Consider the following 18794-nt stretch of genomic DNA (forward strand, 5'->3'; position numbering starts at 1 on the left):
TTTATATTTATCAGAAACCGGAACTCTATTAAAACTGTTGGACGACTAAGGTTTTTTTTATATCAACGTTGCTAAACAAACAAGGAATTTTCCCTGTTTTTGTCTCAAATTGTTTAAATTGAAAGTTGTTGAATTTGAATGATAAAAGTTCTAAATAGCAAAATATTATCAGTACTTAATATTGTTTTTGAATACTATTTTGAATTAATCTTGCAAATTTTTTCATGTTTTGTAGAATTTTTCATCGAAGAATATCCGGATCGAAAATGAGAAAAGAAAAATGCATACTTTTTTACCTTCAAAAGAATTTCGTTTATGATTATCTTTATTATTATTTTTCGTTAATACTAAAAAAAAAATTTAAGCTATTTAAACCTTTCTTTTAAGCATGTACTATCTACTTCAGAATAGTAACCTTTGGTTATTAGAATCTGAATGGGAATTTTCGTAGAGATCGAGATACTCCTTGAAAATGGTTCTGGCGTGACATAAAAGCGGGAGAAATCGGACTTTCTTTTTTATACAAGACTAGATTACTGAATTAAATAACGGTTTGAAATCAATACGTAGAAAAAGACTTGAATCAAAAATCAAAAGAGTTTAATTTTTTATCATAAAAATCATCATTAAAGATGGACAGTGTGAATTTACCTTAGCATCTGAAGGCTTTTGGGACAAAACGGAATGAATGATCGAGTTTCGGACATTGCGAACATCAAATTATTTTAGAAAAACCATTTTGTGATCTACGTACTGCATGATGTTTGGTTATTTTAATCTGTAATGAAATTATTTTGATTAAGAAAATTTCTTTGATATCAAATATTGAAAATCCCAACCAATGACCTGCTTCGTCTCTGCGTGTGATATTGAATGATCAGAATGTAAGAGGAAAGATAACTCTATTTACTCTTCTGAGATGATACCTGAATGACGCTTATTCAAATGTCGACAGCTTGAAACTTTCCTCGAAAAGGCAAAATTTTAGTATATTATTGTTAAAAAGAAATGAACGCCTATATTGTATAAATAAGAAAGACACAAATCTGGTAGAAAATAATCTCTAATTTCGGTAAGTGTAGACAGAATTGAAAATTTGCGGATGAACGAGAAAACCCACTAGAGTTAACAAAGAAGTGGCACGAACAGATAAAAATATAGGAAGAACAATCAACACACCGACATATATGGACAAACAATATTATAAATTATTATTCTTAAAATTCTAATTTAATTAATATACTGCGTTTAAAGATACGATTGAAAGTTCCATATTGCATTCTAAGCTACTCGTTCAAAGGTATCGTTAAACGAGTTTTCGTTTTCCGTTAACACATGTTCGACATACAATCAAGTTTAATAGAATATCTGTCAGACGCGTATGGGCGAAATAAACTCGGTCAAGTTGTTTTTAGATCAAATTGAAAAACTACATGCATATGCTCATCTGTCATCAGATAATGATCTTTCATCGATTTTTCTAAACGCATTGTATAAGAAATAATTAAAGGGACATATTTTAAGGTAAATCAGATAATAATTAAAAAGGATAAAGAAAATAACTAAAAATATTGGACGGAACAAATAACAACAACACTTGACTCTTCCGGAAAAAATAGACGTACAAAAAAAGACAACCAATAGTGAACAACACGTGATCAGTGCACGTGATCAAGACAGGTTGACTTGATACAGGCACACATGTGACGGGTAACGTGCGCTGACAATGGAATTTTTTAATTGTAATCTGAAGAACACAATACAAAATGAAAAATATAAAACAAAAATGATTGAATAACGAGAGAGCGTGACATTAACTTTATACGAGGCATCGAATTCAACTTCCCCGTTCTGCCCGGACGTAGCTGCGTATATACACATACCTAACAACCAAATGTACTTTACCCCTTTTTGTTAGGGGTTTCCCGATGAAAGGAAGAAGTACAGAGATCATGAAAGTATAGCACAGTCAATCCTTTGGGTGTAGTTATTATAGCTACCCGTGTGTAGAAGTTATCTCATCGAAGTTATCATTTTTTATTTTTTTAACGAACTTAAGCAGCTGAGAAGACCAGAACAATCCGATGAATGCAATGAGGATTTTGCACTATGTTAGATTACTGCAGCTCCAATCGGACAACAAACATGATTGATCGACGAATGAAAATATGGCTTCCGTTGTCATAATATCCTCTAGAGAACCACTAAACTAACTGAAACAAAATATAACTGGAAGGTTCCTGATGCGATAACTATATACTGCTGAATGTTTTATGAGAGGATATAGTCACGATTTTTGGTTCTCTGAAATGATTAAATTAATGGACTTCTTACAGGCAAGCTATTGCTTGCAAATCATTTGTATCTACTCTGATACATGGATAGACGTTTTCCAGCGTAAAATGATCGCATCTGTTTAATGGACCAGAGCTATAATGTACTCAAATGAGAGAATAAAAATGGTGAAATAAAACATGGCTGCAATGATGTGTTTATAGTTCTTTCATAAGAAACCGTTGGGCAATAGATTGCTATGGTATACATATGTGATTTTCTCATATTTGTTTTTGTTCATATTAAATTTAGTTATTTCGAAATTATTAATTGCTTATTTTTAGAAATTAAAAGCTCGCCTTCGTTAATTATCATGCACGGATTTATTATCTAATTTCACATCATGTATTAAGTGGTTGCATGATCTTTACAAAGTGTTGTTTTCCTGAATTTATGATATCACACTTCGACAAGTGGTATCATTATAGTCATGTAATTTCATGAAATGGTATTAAAATTTTTTACAAATCTCTTATTTCAATAATCAAAACAAGTCCTATTTTTGGACTAAACTGTTTAAGTAACTAGTACGTGCTCTTTTTTGTAAATAATACCAATCAAAAATACATAACTGCAGAATTGATGAAACTAAAACAGAAGAAAATAATAAAAGTTATTAATCTGTTGTCGAAATCTTGATACTGCGATGCAATTGCAATGAGGTAACCCAAAGTGAACCGTTGTACAATTTGTTTTCTTCAGGAAAAAATATAATAGAGGTTTACACATAAATAGGTGATCATATTTCAAAGACACGGAATCTTATCTGTCCTCCAATTTTACACTGGTCGTGTCATTTAATTCGAGCTTATTATTTACAATGTTTTAAATTCAATTTTCATGATTTTTCATATTGAGAATCAACTGAAAAATACTTTATATAGTTTCTAATCAGGAATCTGATGTTCAGTAGTTGTCGTTTGTTGATGTGGTTCATAAGTGTTTCTTGTTTCTCGTTTTTTATATAGATAAGACCGTTGGTTTTCCCTTTTGAATGGTTTTACATTAGTAATTTTTGGGGCCCTTTATAGCTTGCTGTTCGGTGTGAGCCAAGGCTCCGTGTTGAAGACCGCACTTTAACCTCTAATGGTTTAGTTTTGTAGGTTTTGACTTGGATGGAGAGTTGTCTCATCATGGCACTCATACCACATCTTCTTATATCTATTTAATAGTTGTGTTTATTCGAATGCAACCAAAGCTTTTAGGAGAGACATCCGTGCAGAGATATCAAATCTTCTAATGTTCGTTGTGAATTGAATTAATGTGACCTTACTTATAAGCGAACTTCAGTTTTCATATATTTTTGTGTAGTTGAAAGGTAAAACAAATTATTTTGTCATTTCAAATTTTCTTCCTTATTTTCTATTCCGTGGTATTGTTCTTGGATTTTGATTTCGAACCACTTGTTCTCTACATGCCGAGCAGTTATTTAGTTTAAACAATATTTATTCAGATAAATCAACATTAAACGATATTATACAAATGAAATAAATATTAAGGATTCAGAAACAAGCAATTTGCTTTTACAAATCTGTCTCCTTTTACAAAAAAAAATACAATACATAAATATAATTACTGGCATGCTCTTTAATAAATATATGAATATGAAAATGAAAAAGGTGGAAAATACTTAAGAGAAGAAGAAAAAAAAAGTAAACATGATTTTTTGTAATGTATACAGTGTGAGATGCTTGGGCTCCTATTGAATAATGAAGCATTAACATCAAGGGTTAAAACGTTTACTTTTTATAATATATTTCTGCACCAAACTAAATAAAAGACTATTTGGGTCATCTGAAAGTACCGTTGATCCAAAAAGCAAAGTTTTTGTGTCAACTTGGACAGGAAGAACTGAAACAGAATCTAATAGTTCATGTCTTAAATCAGTGTATATGGGACAAGATAACAGGAAGTGAGAATTTGTTTCTACATCACCACAACGACAATTTGGAGAGTCTACTAAATTACGAAGGAATAGGTGAGAATTCAATGAACTTGAATCCATTCTTAAGCGAGCATGAAGAATTTGACCAAAACGATATCCTATATAATAATACGTTGGGGCCTTACTATTTTGGGTAAACATTTTTATGTTTAAGTTAAGAAGTTAAGAGTGTTCCATAGTTTTGTTGTTGCTGGGATGAAATATTCAGAGTATAAACGGGTCCGTGTGTTGACTTGTGTAATAATATTTCTTTGTCTTGTGTTGATACAAAAGGCATATTCAAACTTCCGATAAGTTATTTACTTCCTCTGCACCTGTTTCCCATTCCGATATTTATGGGATTTCTTTTCTTTCTAGTTCCCTGTTAGAAAATTTTTCCATATGCATGTTTCCCTGTAAGCAATTATCAAATAGAGCTGAAGATACAAAAGACATTTTCAAACTTCCGATAAGTCGAAGACACACTGACAACGCCCTGGCAATAAAACGAAAAATGACCCAAAGACAAACATAAGTCTAAAACACAACATGAAAACTAAAGACTAAGCAACACAAACCATACTAAAAATCGGGGTTGATCTCATATGCTCCGAAAGGGTTAGCAGATCCTGCTCCACATGTGAGAGGGAGATTAAGTCAAAAGTATTTCCTTGCATGCTTGTAGATCATTGTGTGCTTCCATATATATATTTGTTCACATGTATACGCCCGTTTATGTTACTATATAATATGGATTTTTATTCTTTCTTTGATCCGATTACTAGTAAATAAAATTAAATGGCCGCTAAATGTATTTCATTTCTTTTTGTTGGGAAGACCATGGCTATAAACAGAGATATGATGTTGTTCTCACACATGTCATAGTAAATCCTATTTTAACGAGAACTCTTGGTTGGCATTTTGGGTGTTCTACCGTCAAAGTCATCATAGGATTTTTTGCCCCTATTCCCAAGTAAAAATTGTCAAAAAAATAAACTAAGTTTCCATAAACAAAAGGACAATACCAAGTAAGAGTTTAACCGAAGAAATTCTGTTAATTGCACAGTTAGCCTAGATCCAACCAAAACATTATTATTTATAGCACAATCAACCAAGAACGAGCCAAATGAATTATGGTAAAAATTAGAACTCTTCGTTTAGTTCATCGTAAAATGTGTGCAAAGAAGTCCAGACGTTAAGCCTAGAATCTAAGCTTTTAACGAAGAAGCCCGGATGTCAGCAAGGTCTCATGAAAAAACCCTGAATAAAACCTTTTGATGACATGTTGGGAGGTGTTTGAAAAACTTTAAATAGGGTCAACAAATTTATTAAAAAAACAATCGATTGTAAAGATTGCTTTTCTTCCAGTCTTTATTTTCGAGGTACACAAAAAATCTATCTATTATCTTAGACACATGCGTTATTAAAGCGAACTTCGGAGTTTCTGAATCCTTTTATTTTTTTATACATTTAGATATGCATATATCATTCATTCATTCGTTTATTATTAACCCAAACTGTACACTGTAAAAACAGTGTTTAGATTCTAAACACAAATCTAAACACTTTTTCTGTGTACGTTTTGAAACACGTTTAGCATCTAAACATGTTTAGATTTTAACAAGTGTTTAGATTTCAACAAGTGTTTAGATGTCAGATGTTTAGAAATGTATGCTGTTTAGACCGTAGAACTGTTAGGCTACTAGTACTATGATTTTACAGGAACTACTGGTGGTACAGCACTACAGATTGGATACTAATAGTGCATTGTATAATATTGTAGAATATACAATTCAAGTGTAAAAATCTGCTTAAATGTCCTTGCAATTATTTTTACCATCATTTGTCCTCGTCAATACAGAATACTAAAGCTAGAAAAATGCAGTAATAATAATAGGGTTACACATTTTTAATTTTTATTCTTCCTGGAGGCCTAAGAAAAGTCTGTAAACCATAAGACCAAGTTTAACCCACCATTATTTTTAAAGGAAAATGCCTGTACCAAGTAAGGAATATAACAGGGTTTTTTTTCAATTGGTCTGTTGGTTATGTAGTCAAGTGTTTGATTTTGTCAGGTTTTATGGACCTTTACCTTTTTAAATACAATAAGGAGTTTGGTTCTTCTATTTTTTTTTTATTCCAGACTTGAGGATAACATACAATCTATTCAAATTATTTCAATATTTTATTTAAAAGTCTCACTTAAAGCAAACAAAAAATACAATTATAAATCTTGATATAAATGTACAGATTTATGAGAGACAATAACAACTTTACATTATTTTCCCTTGAAAAATTTTAACATTTTCATCACCAATTTCATAAGTGTTAATAGATTTAATAAAAAGAATTTGCCATAGATAGCTATATAGTCATTAACAGGAAAATGTAAAATCACATGAATTTTATCCTCAACAAAACAGAAATTGTCAGTCCATCCCCTATCATACAGGAATTGTTCATTACGGAACAATCTTCTTTTGAATGATAAAGGCTCTTGGTGAGCATTTCTTTTTGGTTGTCAGGTGAACTTTTGTAAACTGAAACGAAAAAAAGGAAACCTTCAAGTACATGTACATTTGTAGTGCAACAGTCACTTATTCTTATATCAAAATACATTAAACAAGGTTCTCAAAAGATTCTTGCAAAAGAAAAATACAAATTGTAGTTAAAAAGACAACACTTTAAACCATGTACACATCAATAGACAAATAAATAAAAGGGAATAATATAGCATGCAAGTTTTTTTATATTTTTAAAACAAAATCCTCGATTTCTGAGAGCTACAGCCTTTTCTCTTATTTATAATATATTTTTTTTAGAATTACCAATTTTTCTATTTTCAACAGGATAAATACTAGAGTATGAATTAACCTTCATTTTTCAATCATATTACAATGTATTATAGTTCTATTGGCTACTTAATAATATACTTATATATTTTTACTTACATCTGCTTTTGAAATTAAGTCATCCTTTTCTTTCTTTGTTGTTTTATATCTGATCTTTTCTTCAATTTGATCTATATTCTAGGGATTTCATTCCCACTACTGTGTCACAGTCCTATAAATACATACAAACAAATTATTAAATTTATTTACAGGTTTAAATAAAATATATTTATAACTTGTCGGTTTATTTTCAACTTATGATTTTGAATGTTCTTTTGGTATTCTTAGTTTCTCTTTGACAAATGTAGTGTAACTATAATTTCAGTGTTTATATGTGTAAAAGATGTTGCACTATGGGCCATTGGGATCTTATTTCTTGCAAAGTTAAAATACATGAAACTATGATTTTATGTACAGGGACGAATACTGTTACCTATACAGTATGTAAATAAAAACTCAATGATGTTTCACTAACAAAATCAAAGATACATACATTAAAATGTGTGCATAGACATAATAGACTGACTGTTACTTCTGAAAATTCAGTGAACTACAACGGTACTAGTTTTGTCTAGTCCAAATAATTATGACGTCTTGAAAGGCTATTTTATTTTTTTGCTTTGAAGTCTTACAGCGACGTCACAATGCATTCTTAATAGCACGAAAACCCACGAGACGAGGATACAAGAGTCAAGACCCCCCCCCCCCTTTCCCCGAATTAAATGTTTGCTCCTTTCAACAATATCAGAGTCAGAACAATGAGGGGAAGGGGGTCCGGACACCTTAAAGAGATACATATAGGTTAACAGTTTAATGCACATATTCCTAACTAAGCCTGTTTTGTGCCCCACCCCCTTTTTACGAAATCTGGATTTGCTTACCTTCCGCTGCTGTAATAATTGTTAAGCTGGCTTTTGATTCCGTCAATAGTCTAACAAGATCTTCTGTATCTGTTGCATCGTCCATAGATATATTTGCTTGGTCGATGGGATCCATTGTTTTAAATTTTGTTTGTCTTTGGCGGGTCTGAAGGCGTCTGTATCAAATTACCAAGGATGATAACTCTGTTCGTTAAATAAAATCAGATCATAGTCGGACAACGACTCCGGAAATTAGAGAAAATATTCACTCATATCTTCCTTATAAATACTATCAAGATTCAGTAAAAGAAAGTAATTGCTTAACATAAAGAAATTTTAATTGATAGTAAATCTATAATCTTACAACACAAAAAAGGGCCGCGGAACTCATTTGGGGAAGATGATATGAATTGTTCTCATAAGTAGCTCATACCAGGAACATATATATTCAAATTTGACTCATACTTGGGACTGATTTGTAAATATAATTATCTGTTCCATAATTTTCATTTCAATAAAACCGAGATAGTGTCACAGAATACGTTGGAATATGTAGGAACATAGAGTAAAAAGGTGAAATCAGTAATGAAGTGGTATAATGTGTTTAGGTGTTTAAGAAAGTGTTTCAGAAGTGTTTAGATGCTATTTAATGTTTAGCTTACTGATAACATTCACAGATAATAAAACTGCAACACGTTTAAATTCTAAACATGTTTAGGTTTCAATGTGTTTACGTGAATATCCGTTTAGATCCTAAACGCTTTCCTAAACACGTTTAGATCTAAACATGTTGTAGATGTGTTTCAATTCTAAACGCCGTTTTTACAGTGTACTCTGGTGCAGCTCTAGTTCCTCCGTCTGAAGTGTACTTAACCACGTCGGGCTGGAATTTGGTGGTTTATTACGATGCCTCTTATAGGCAAAGTGCTATGCTCTCTGCATTTTGTGGTACAACTTACATCTGTCCTTATGAGCCTGTTGCAAGTCAAAATGTTTGCTTCAGTCCAAAATGCCCTCATTTTCAATTTTGCTGTCCAAAGTTCCAACCTTTATCCCGGTCGACCCACTCTGTAAGATCTCTTGTTACTTTTTGTTCGTTCGAAATATGCAAGAAATATTTGCCACTGGACAATAAGCAAAAGACAATCAATCAATTAATCAATTGTTTAGTTTTATTTTGTTTTCCGTATTCCTTATTATTATTTGACATTATGGGATTTGTGTGTGTGGTATTGCGTATGAATTTTCGGCATTTTAATTTTTCCTTCTGTATTTTGTTTTGTTTCCCCTATTTTCAAGAAACAAGAAACCTATTTTTAGAAAGGGAGGGAAGACAGAAAACTGTTTCAGATTCATTTAGTGATAATTTCAATATGACGCATCCGAGATAAAGATAATAAATGAGTGGACACTTCAAATTCGGGAAACCACACTCTAAGTTCATCAACCACTTGTTTATTATGAAGAGAATCCGAAAATTGAAAATACTTAGTATTTACATAATCATTGTTAGCAGTGAATCATCTTGTCGCATGCACGACACGAATATTTTCTTGCCCCTGCGTTGCAAATCACTTACAACTCCTAAATTGTACTGAAAATATATATCTTAAAGACTATGGAAGTACTCCCTGTAGGTGTCGTTTTTCTGTGAATGTATATTTTTTTCGGTTGTCCACAATGTTTTCCTGTGACCTTGTTTAGTTTTTTTTTGTATTTCGGTTTTGATACATTATTTCATAAACTATAGTGATAAACAATACGTTTTTCTTTAAAATCAGTTCATTTGTGTCTTTACAATATCAATGATTTATCTCCGAACAGTAGGAATATTTAGCACTATATTAAGGTCGAGTAACAGTAAATGAGTAACTTATATAGATTTTGCATACAAACTTCGTAATGTTCAACTTGAACAAAAAATCGAACAAAAATGATTTATGTCTTTTACTTTTGAATATGATTGATTGAAATACGCATTTGTATAGAATACACGTAAAAGCGATGGGTTATCAATTTCGCTTTTAATTCACAATATAAATCATAATGTACTGGTAGTGAAAAACGTAGAAGAACGACGGTTTATGGTTTCGACGTTTTGTCGAGTTTTTTTTTCCCACCATGCAGTTAAAGGTACATTGACTGATGAAAAATTGCCTGGTAATAATTATCTATCTTTTAAGAAAAATATTTGGACTTGGTGTCGAGAAATTATGTTTTAAAGAAAGTTTTCCATTGATTTACCGTCTTTTAAAACAAATGTTTACCTAATTTGAGAGTTTTTATTTTATAATATATAATACCATAGTAAGTATAACTGTCAAAGAATTGCTTTATTATCTTTTTTATATTCAGTAAGGGTTAAACATGTTCAAGTTGTATGTAAAATCTCACACACAATCTCTGACATAACCCACTTACTGTTCCTGTATTATTAACCCTGGCAATTGCATTTAACTCCACTCTTAAAATTGAGAATGGAAATGAGGAATGTGTCAAAGAGACAACAACCCTACCAAAGAGCAGAAAACAGCCGAAGGCCACCAATGGATCTTCAACACAGCGAGAAAATCCCGCACCCGGAGTCGGGCTTCAGCTGGCCCCTAAACAAAAATGTGTACTAGTTTAATGAAAATGGATGTCACACTAAACTCCAAAACATATGAATGAACTAAAATTTAAAAAAACATACAAGACTAACAAAAGCCAGAGGCTCCTGACTTGGGACAGGCGCAAAAATGCGGCGAGGTTAAACATGTTTTGTGAGATCTCAACCCTCCCCCTTTACCTCTAGCCAATGACATAGATTACCAGTTTTCCTGCCGAAGGTCAGTGGTTCTCTCAAGGCACCCCGGCTTCTTCCACCAATAAAACCTGGCCGTCCTGATAATGCCGAAATTGATGAAAATGACATTGAACATAAAAAGTTCGTTTACCTTAAGTCAGTTTCAATCGAAAGATTTGAAAATTTTGTTTGAATGAACAGAAACTACAACAATTTAATATATATGCATAACACGAATAATTTTGCGGACAATACGTTTTTCTGGAATAAACTTCATCATGTACACCCAGTCCAAAAGTTTGAAAAGCCAAAGTAAAAAAAAACGTCAGATGATAGCCAACAGACCAACAGTACATCAACAGTGGTGTGAATTATCTGTTTACAAAACTTTGAATCATTCGAAATACTAAGGATTTTCTACCCCAGAAATAGATTACTTTCGCAGTATTTGGCAAAACTTTTAGGAATTTTGGGTCCTCAATGTTCTTAAACTTCGTACTCTATTTGGCCTTTTAAACTTTTTTTTAATTCGAGCGTTTCTGATGAATCTTTTGTAGACGAAACGCGCGTCTGGCGTACAAAATTTCAATCTTGGTATCTATGATGAGTTAATTTATGGACCCAGTAAGGGTAAATCTAAATTTAAAAAAATCTGCTGTATTGGAAGCTCTCGTCGGGATAATACTCATTAGGAAGGTTCAAAGTCAAAAGACCGGAATGCAAAAGACGTATAAAGACAGTGGGACTATATGAAAAGGCTTATAAAGAAAAGTCAAAATCGTAATAATTTTGAATTTGCCTGATCACAATATACCTACCTCTGTGTTAGTTAGCTGATAATATGGAGTTTTTTTTATCGATCTCAGTAGAAGTAACAAAAGTGAAGGTATAAACCAACAACCGTTAGTGTGAAAACAGACAGAATCGCGTAGCTTCCAAACAGTGTGAGATCAGATGGGTATAGAGAGGGTCGATATTTTTTGCTTTATCTTCATTACACGTCATATATGATACTAATGTCATATCCAGTAGCAATCATATTCATGATGGTCTGGATAGAGTTGACAGAATAGAGATAAAATAGGCGGAAGATACCAAGATATACGAAAAGACGAACAATTCAAAAATAGATTGAGCAACACGGACCTCACCACAAACCGGGGTTGACCTCAGGTGCTCCAGAAGGGTAACAGTTCCTGTTCTATATGTGTTACCAGTCGTGTTTGTCATAGATGTACAAACTCGATGATTAAAAAATTCACTCAGGTGATGGGTAAATGAAATAAAGATTAGGAAAAGGGTAAAAAGATGAGGACTAGAGAATATCATTGGGTTAAAATAAAAAATAAAAAATAATGGGCAAAAATATATTGAGTTGGGAAATATGTCTTAAAAAAATAAAGAATACAGAAATTAGGACCTCCATCCCGACCTTCAACAATCACGGATGAAAATACAAATATAAGAAGATACCGAAGGTGCAATCAAAAACCGCCGGTCGAAGGAAATTCAGACAACACCATGGCCAAAATGGAAGCAACAGTAGTTTATGGTTCGTGTTGCTTAGTCTTTATTTTTCTATGTTGTGTCATCTGTACTATTATTTGTCTGTTTGTCTTTTTATTTTTGGGCATGGCGTTGTCTTTTTATTTTTGGGCATGGCGTTGTCTGTTTGTTTTCGATCTGTGAGTTTGACTGTCGCTCTGGTATCTTTCGTCCCTCTTTTACCGATGTTTAAATAAAAAATCCATTTAAAAGATAGACGTTAAGGAAAAATAAAAACTGAGGAAATCACATGAGCCCAAGAAGGAGCGATACCGGTTGCATCAACTGGGTAAGCGTCCTCCATGCATTCAACAAGTCGTGCTTATCCACAATATAAAAAAGACGAAAAGACCAACAAATAACTAAGACATTGACTAAACCGACCAAAACCTAGGTGGACTCAGGTGCTCCGGAAGGGTAAGCAGAATCTATTTCACTAGCATCTGTTGTGTTGATAAAAAAATCTATAAGTCTCAATTGGTAATTTTATATTCGAGGAAAGGAGGACGGGATTGTTGTCGACGACAAATTGAACGTATCCGTTGACGTCTGTGAAACATATAATACATAACAGTCAAAAAACATTTTGGCCCCCAGATGATGACAAACATACGAAGACATGGCTTCAACGTATTTATTAAGAACAATTTGTTCAATAGCTTTCTTGTTGCTGTTTACAAAACTTTATTTTTTTCGAAATCCTAAGGATTTTCTACTACAGGAATAGATAACCTCAGAAATTTTTGGCAAAACCAATAGGAATTTTGGCCCTTAAACTGGTTCTTCCCTCCCGAAAACTTTTGCCAGGCATCTGTTGAATTGCCCTGTAAGTTTTTTATCTAATTATAATGTATTACGTGATGATTTGTTTAAACTTATGGATCGAACAATTTTGAATACTGAACAATAAATCTCAGATTTGATCTGATATGGGGAAAATATTGGGTTCGTATATATGAAGACAACAAAATGTCCTTCACGCGGTTTATATATATGCACTGATTGCAGTCATTTGTACTTTTTATCAGTAAATTTCAATCTCAGTTTTGTTTGTTAATATTACAAAAGAACGTATTATCTTTTGAATCAGTGTTTTTAACTTCCTTTTAACAGGGCAGTTATGTGTACTTTTGAATTTTAACATGGAAAGCTATCCATGATGGAAATATGGAATTTCTTTACAGAAAAAGCTGATTTGACAAAATTATATTTGCTAAGGTGCATCTTAAAAATCCGTATTGTATTTCATTCAAATGCATTAGATCATCTTAGAGAAACTGAACCCTTGTACTCTGTGAAATCGATTCCAAACGTTTATGATATATATACAATTTAATACGAAGAAAACACTTATAAAATATGACTACATGTACTTAACTACACTTAAATTTTCGCAATTTTTTATACTACTCTATCATGTATATCTTCATATAGTACACTAAATTGAACTTTCAGTAAAAGCTTTGAAGTGATGTAAGGAGTTGTCCTTACAAGGTTTATTGACAAATAGATGGAACGAAAAAAGACACCAGGGCGTTAAGACGATGACAAATGGTTCATACATGTATGTAATGATAGAAACTGCATCTGAAACATTTTCAGAAACCTTATCATTAGTAAATACTTAGAACAAATTGATCATTCTGTACCTACGAATTAATAAAGTGAGAAACTGAGGGAAATAAGTCAATTAAAAAAACTACAGCATCACAATAAAGAGATTGAGCAACACAAACTCCGCCAAAAACTGTTGATAAACTCAGTTGTTATAGTATGGTAAGCAGTGCCTATCGCTCTTGTGGTTAACTTCTCTTGAACTTTGACTTTTATATAAAAGAAAATGTACTGTACAACTTGTCAGACCGGAAAAAAACCAGAAAAAAAGTCGTCGAATGTTATATCATATAGCAGTAAGATGGGTACATTGAAGTACTTTAAAAAAAAATCTCTCGACTAAAATCTCTTTAACTAACTAACTAACCAACTCAATTATTTATGATAGTGACATGTTTTTTTGACAAATAGTGTATACTCCAGTGTAAACAAAAACAATTATTAGAACACCCGACGCTTTGTATAGTTAGTGACAAATGGTTTATTTTGGATGTCTTTAACCTCACTAGTATGCAGTTAAGGAAATATATCAGTAAGGTTTGTTCAAAAGTATGGATAATGATGAACGGACTTTTTTGCTTAAATTCAAAAGTTTGGCATGATTGTGTGCATACAGTTGTTATTTTTTTTACATATTTGAAATATGTCATTATGAAAATAAGGAGATATGGTATGATTGCCAATGAGACAAGTACCCACCAAAGTTCAAATGAAGTGGATGAAAGCAATCATAGACAACCGTATGGTTTTTTGTTCTAATAATTCATATTAGATCACATGGATTGCTTATGGTATTTGGTGGAAAGTTTTATATTTGATTGTACTAAACCGTCATGTTTTGAACCCTGAGCTATCAAAAGGTTAAAATAGGACATTAATAACAATATTCTAGAAAATGATCAAACTGTCTCATCAAGTCAGTTTTGTTGTCTATACCATTTTTCTGGAACCACTCTTCAGTTGATAAAATATTGTGGTATTAAATAATATAAATGATACGGCCATCTTCTGTAAATTCTTACTGTTCCAAAAATATTAAATTTTAATGCAATTGAAACACTAGGATTTTTCCTATCCCTGATTTTTCTATCCCTGATGGCCATAGCCATATTTGACGGAACTTTAGCGTAGAGTAGTATGCGGATCGGAGCTGGAACTGCCGGGGAGTTTGAGGCCGAGTAGTTTTAAAACTCATCAAAAATATTAGGCTTAGTATTGGTTATGCCAGAAATGTGTTTCGACAACATAAGACCCATCGGTACCATGCGAATCAAAACATCTGAAAAAAATTGATAAAACAGAAGATCATTGAAAACCGACTGATAATTTTAAAAAAGTTCAGTGTTGACATGGTATATCATTAATTCTATAAATTTCTGTACATCTACTGTTAATAAAACTCGTAATAAGGCAAAATAAAATACGTCCAATCACTTGGGTTTTTCTACCCCTTAAATCCTAGATGGTCTTTTTGTAATGTTTGGTTTTCAAGGCTCTTCAATTTAATTATTCATTTGGATTTGCCAGCTGTTCGATTCCAACGCCACTGATTACTATCATTCTTACCTAGAGGAAACGCTCATCTGGTGTGTAAAATTACTAGCCTGGCCTGTGTTTCAGAAAAAAATCTTTTGACTAAAATTGATTGTAAGTATTCTTAATATATCATACAATCACTTTTAGTTGGAAGATTTTTTATGAAACGTAGACCGGATGGATCTTTGATGACTTTTTTATGATAAAACAAAGATGTGAAAAGTTACTGTGTAAAGATTCCTTTTGAAAAAAAACGGGCTCTAATAAGTCGACATACTACTGAAAAATATTCATTACAAGGTTTATTTTTCACAGCTATTATTAAAGATGAAAATAACTTTAGACTCAAAACCCAACTGGGAATAAATTTCAATGTATGGAAATGTATAAATAATGTCAATGCAGAAACACCGACTACCAAAATATACTAATAGTATTCCCTTTGGAGACCATCACTCTAATGATCGGAATCGATATCAATTTTAATCTTTTTGACGTATTTATAGCAATTTTCTAAATTTGTTCTGGAACCGTCAGAACCAGAAGTATTGAAGGCAATATATATTTGAATATCAGTGATCTATACACAACAGTGGCATGAAGACTAGCAAAATTGGTATGAAGCCTGTATTGGTGGATGGAGATAGAACCCAAGTTTTCGCACAAACAAAATATCATCGAGTAATTTTGTTTCCAAAAGTATAAATAGAATAATTGCAAATGTTATAATATAAAAATAAGGAGATGAGGTATGATTTCCAATGGAAACTATCCGCCAAAGTTCAAAGAAAGTGGATGTTAGCAATTATAGGCGACCGTACGGCCTTCAACAATGAGAAAAACCCATACCGTATATATAGTTGGCTATCAAAGGCCCCGACATGAAAAATATGGAAACAATTCAATTAAGAAAACTAACGGCCTAATTTACAACAAAACAATTAACGAAAAACAAATATGACAGACATGAACCAACGACAACCACTGTACTACAGGCTCCTGACTTGGGACAGGCACATATAGAATGTGCCGGGGTTAAACATGTTTGTGAGCGCTCAACCCTCCCCATAACCTAGCAATAGTAGTTTCTCGTTGTTTGAATTTCATAAATCCATTCAAAACATATACATCAAAGACAATTAGAGGTAACAAACGTTTACCGATGTTCAAATATCAAAAATCCATTTACAGATATAAATCAAGGTAAAAAGAAAGCTGAACAAACACATCAAATCCAAACGGAGCGAGGACCAAGTGTGTCGAGATGCTAAAAGAGAGGCGAAAGATACCATAGGGATACTCAAACTCATCATAAGTCGATGACAAACGGACAACACCAAACGAAAAACCGACCTAAAGCCAAACAATAGTATACAACATAGTAAACTAAAGACTGAGTAGCACCAACCTCACCAAAAACCGGGGATAATATCATGTGCTCCGGAAGGGTTAGCATATTTTGCTTTACATGCGGCAACCGACGTTTTTCTCATGTAAGTACGAACTCTTTGATAAGTCTAATTCAGTGATATTTGGAACATATCCATCGTCATCTCTGAAACAGATACTAGTATTCCATAACAGTCAACCAACTTGTGATGGTGTCCGTAAAAGTTTTTAAACGTCTCCTTATGTATGTATCAACCGGCATTCGATTCAACGCTAAGTCAAAATGTAACAACCACGAAAAGGAAAATTAACAAATCGAACGGCTTACCTGGTATCTTAAGACCTAAGACATCAAAGCAAGTCGCTAGTGTGTCAATACAAATATATACTGTATCGATCACCTAATTCGTGATGGCAACTGTAAAACGTATGGCGTGTCGATTTCCGTCGTTCATCCTCATAAGTCTGTTAGAAAAGTCTCCGTATTAGGAGTACACCACCTGTTCATGAAGTCCATATAGTGTGCAAATACATTAGCATAGCGTATTAAAGGAGATATGTTAACACCATACATTAGGACAGAGGATATTTTACTGCTGATAAATAGCAAGTTCACAATTGAAAGGATGAACTCATCACGTTTTTAATAGATTCTAGTTTGAAGTCGTTCATCTGTGACCATATAAAGGAAAAGATCAAGATATGATTCTGCACTTATAATTTCGGTTATATTTTCTTTAATCTCAAGTTCACTATGATATTATATGAGATGAAAGCACTCAATGAAATGTTTGTTTATTATGACAGAATATCATCAATATATCTAAAAGTGAAATTAAAGGACTTCGCGAGATAATACTTTTTGATTTTCTTTCAGAAGGTTTTATATAAATATGGTTTCATATGAGTACAGAAACAAGTCGGTCAGTAGGTATGAGCAATTTATAGCCATTCAAATACCGTCTATCTCGAAAACTGAATCCAAAAACTTAACTAATATCCTGTCGATTAAAAAGTAACCATAAATACAACAACCAATGGAATGATTTGAACTCCAACAGGAAAGGCGTCTATCGCCATGTTTGCATCACCCACCTGCGATGCGATCCACACTCAGTCAAAATAACACAATGGGGTATAAAACACAATCAAATGTAATCAATAAGAATTGCAGAGACATTGTTTTTTCCTCAGCATTATTCATGAAATTGAGACGTGTATTATTTTTTTTTTCCAATTTTGACACTGTAATGTAAGGGTAAAGAAAATGTTCCATTAAATTGAAGATCCTTTATATGATGTTGTGAAACTTTAGGGTGTCTAAAATGGAAAGATTGAGACAAATTTCCTTTGGAAAAGCGGCAGATCTTAGTCAACAAATTATAGTCTTTTATCGGAAATGAAACTTTACAAATATTGGCATAATTTTTTAAATAATATCATTACAAAATTTTTAAAAAGCAGTACAAAATTTAGACAACAAAGGGGCTCATCAAGATAGTTGATTTACTTATTAAATGTTTTGATGTTTTGTATACTAGTACACATTATCAAAAAATGATGCGTGTCAAACGGATACTTATTCTCAGCAATTTACGTCGAATTTTATCATTATTGTAATCATCCTATTAAGTAAAATATCAGGGATTGAAATATCAAGGATAACAATGATAATGAAAATCATTTTGTGTGAATCGAGTAATTTTCTCGCTGATGCTCTGTTTGCTGTCGGCAAAAAGATATTCAATGCCTTCCCCCATTGACATTTGTCAACTTTTCTGCATTTTTTTTTAATTATTTAAGTTGAAAAAATCCTCTTTTTTTTTTAAATATTATATCGTAAAGAATTAACCTCAAATTTCAAATTACAGCAAATATACTTAAATTAAGACGCGTTTAAACACCAGTTAAAACCG

General features: G+C 32.5%; 1 long non-coding RNA gene across 1 annotated transcript; it reads right to left on the reverse strand.

Moving 5' to 3' along the window:
- Window positions 1-6430: 6430 nt before the first annotated feature.
- On the reverse strand, window positions 6431-8451 carry LOC127698916 (uncharacterized). The gene is made up of 3 exons (XR_007980974.1): window positions 8031-8451; window positions 7210-7321; window positions 6431-6798 (listed from the first exon to the last, which is right to left on the reverse strand). It is a non-coding gene; the product is annotated as an uncharacterized LOC127698916 (long non-coding RNA).
- Window positions 8452-18794: the final 10343 nt, after the last annotated feature.

Source organism: Mytilus californianus, unplaced genomic scaffold (assembly GCF_021869535.1).
Source record: "Mytilus californianus isolate M0D057914Y unplaced genomic scaffold, xbMytCali1.0.p SCAF_4, whole genome shotgun sequence".
In the NCBI taxonomy this organism is placed as follows: Eukaryota; Metazoa; Mollusca; class Bivalvia; order Mytilida; family Mytilidae; genus Mytilus; species Mytilus californianus.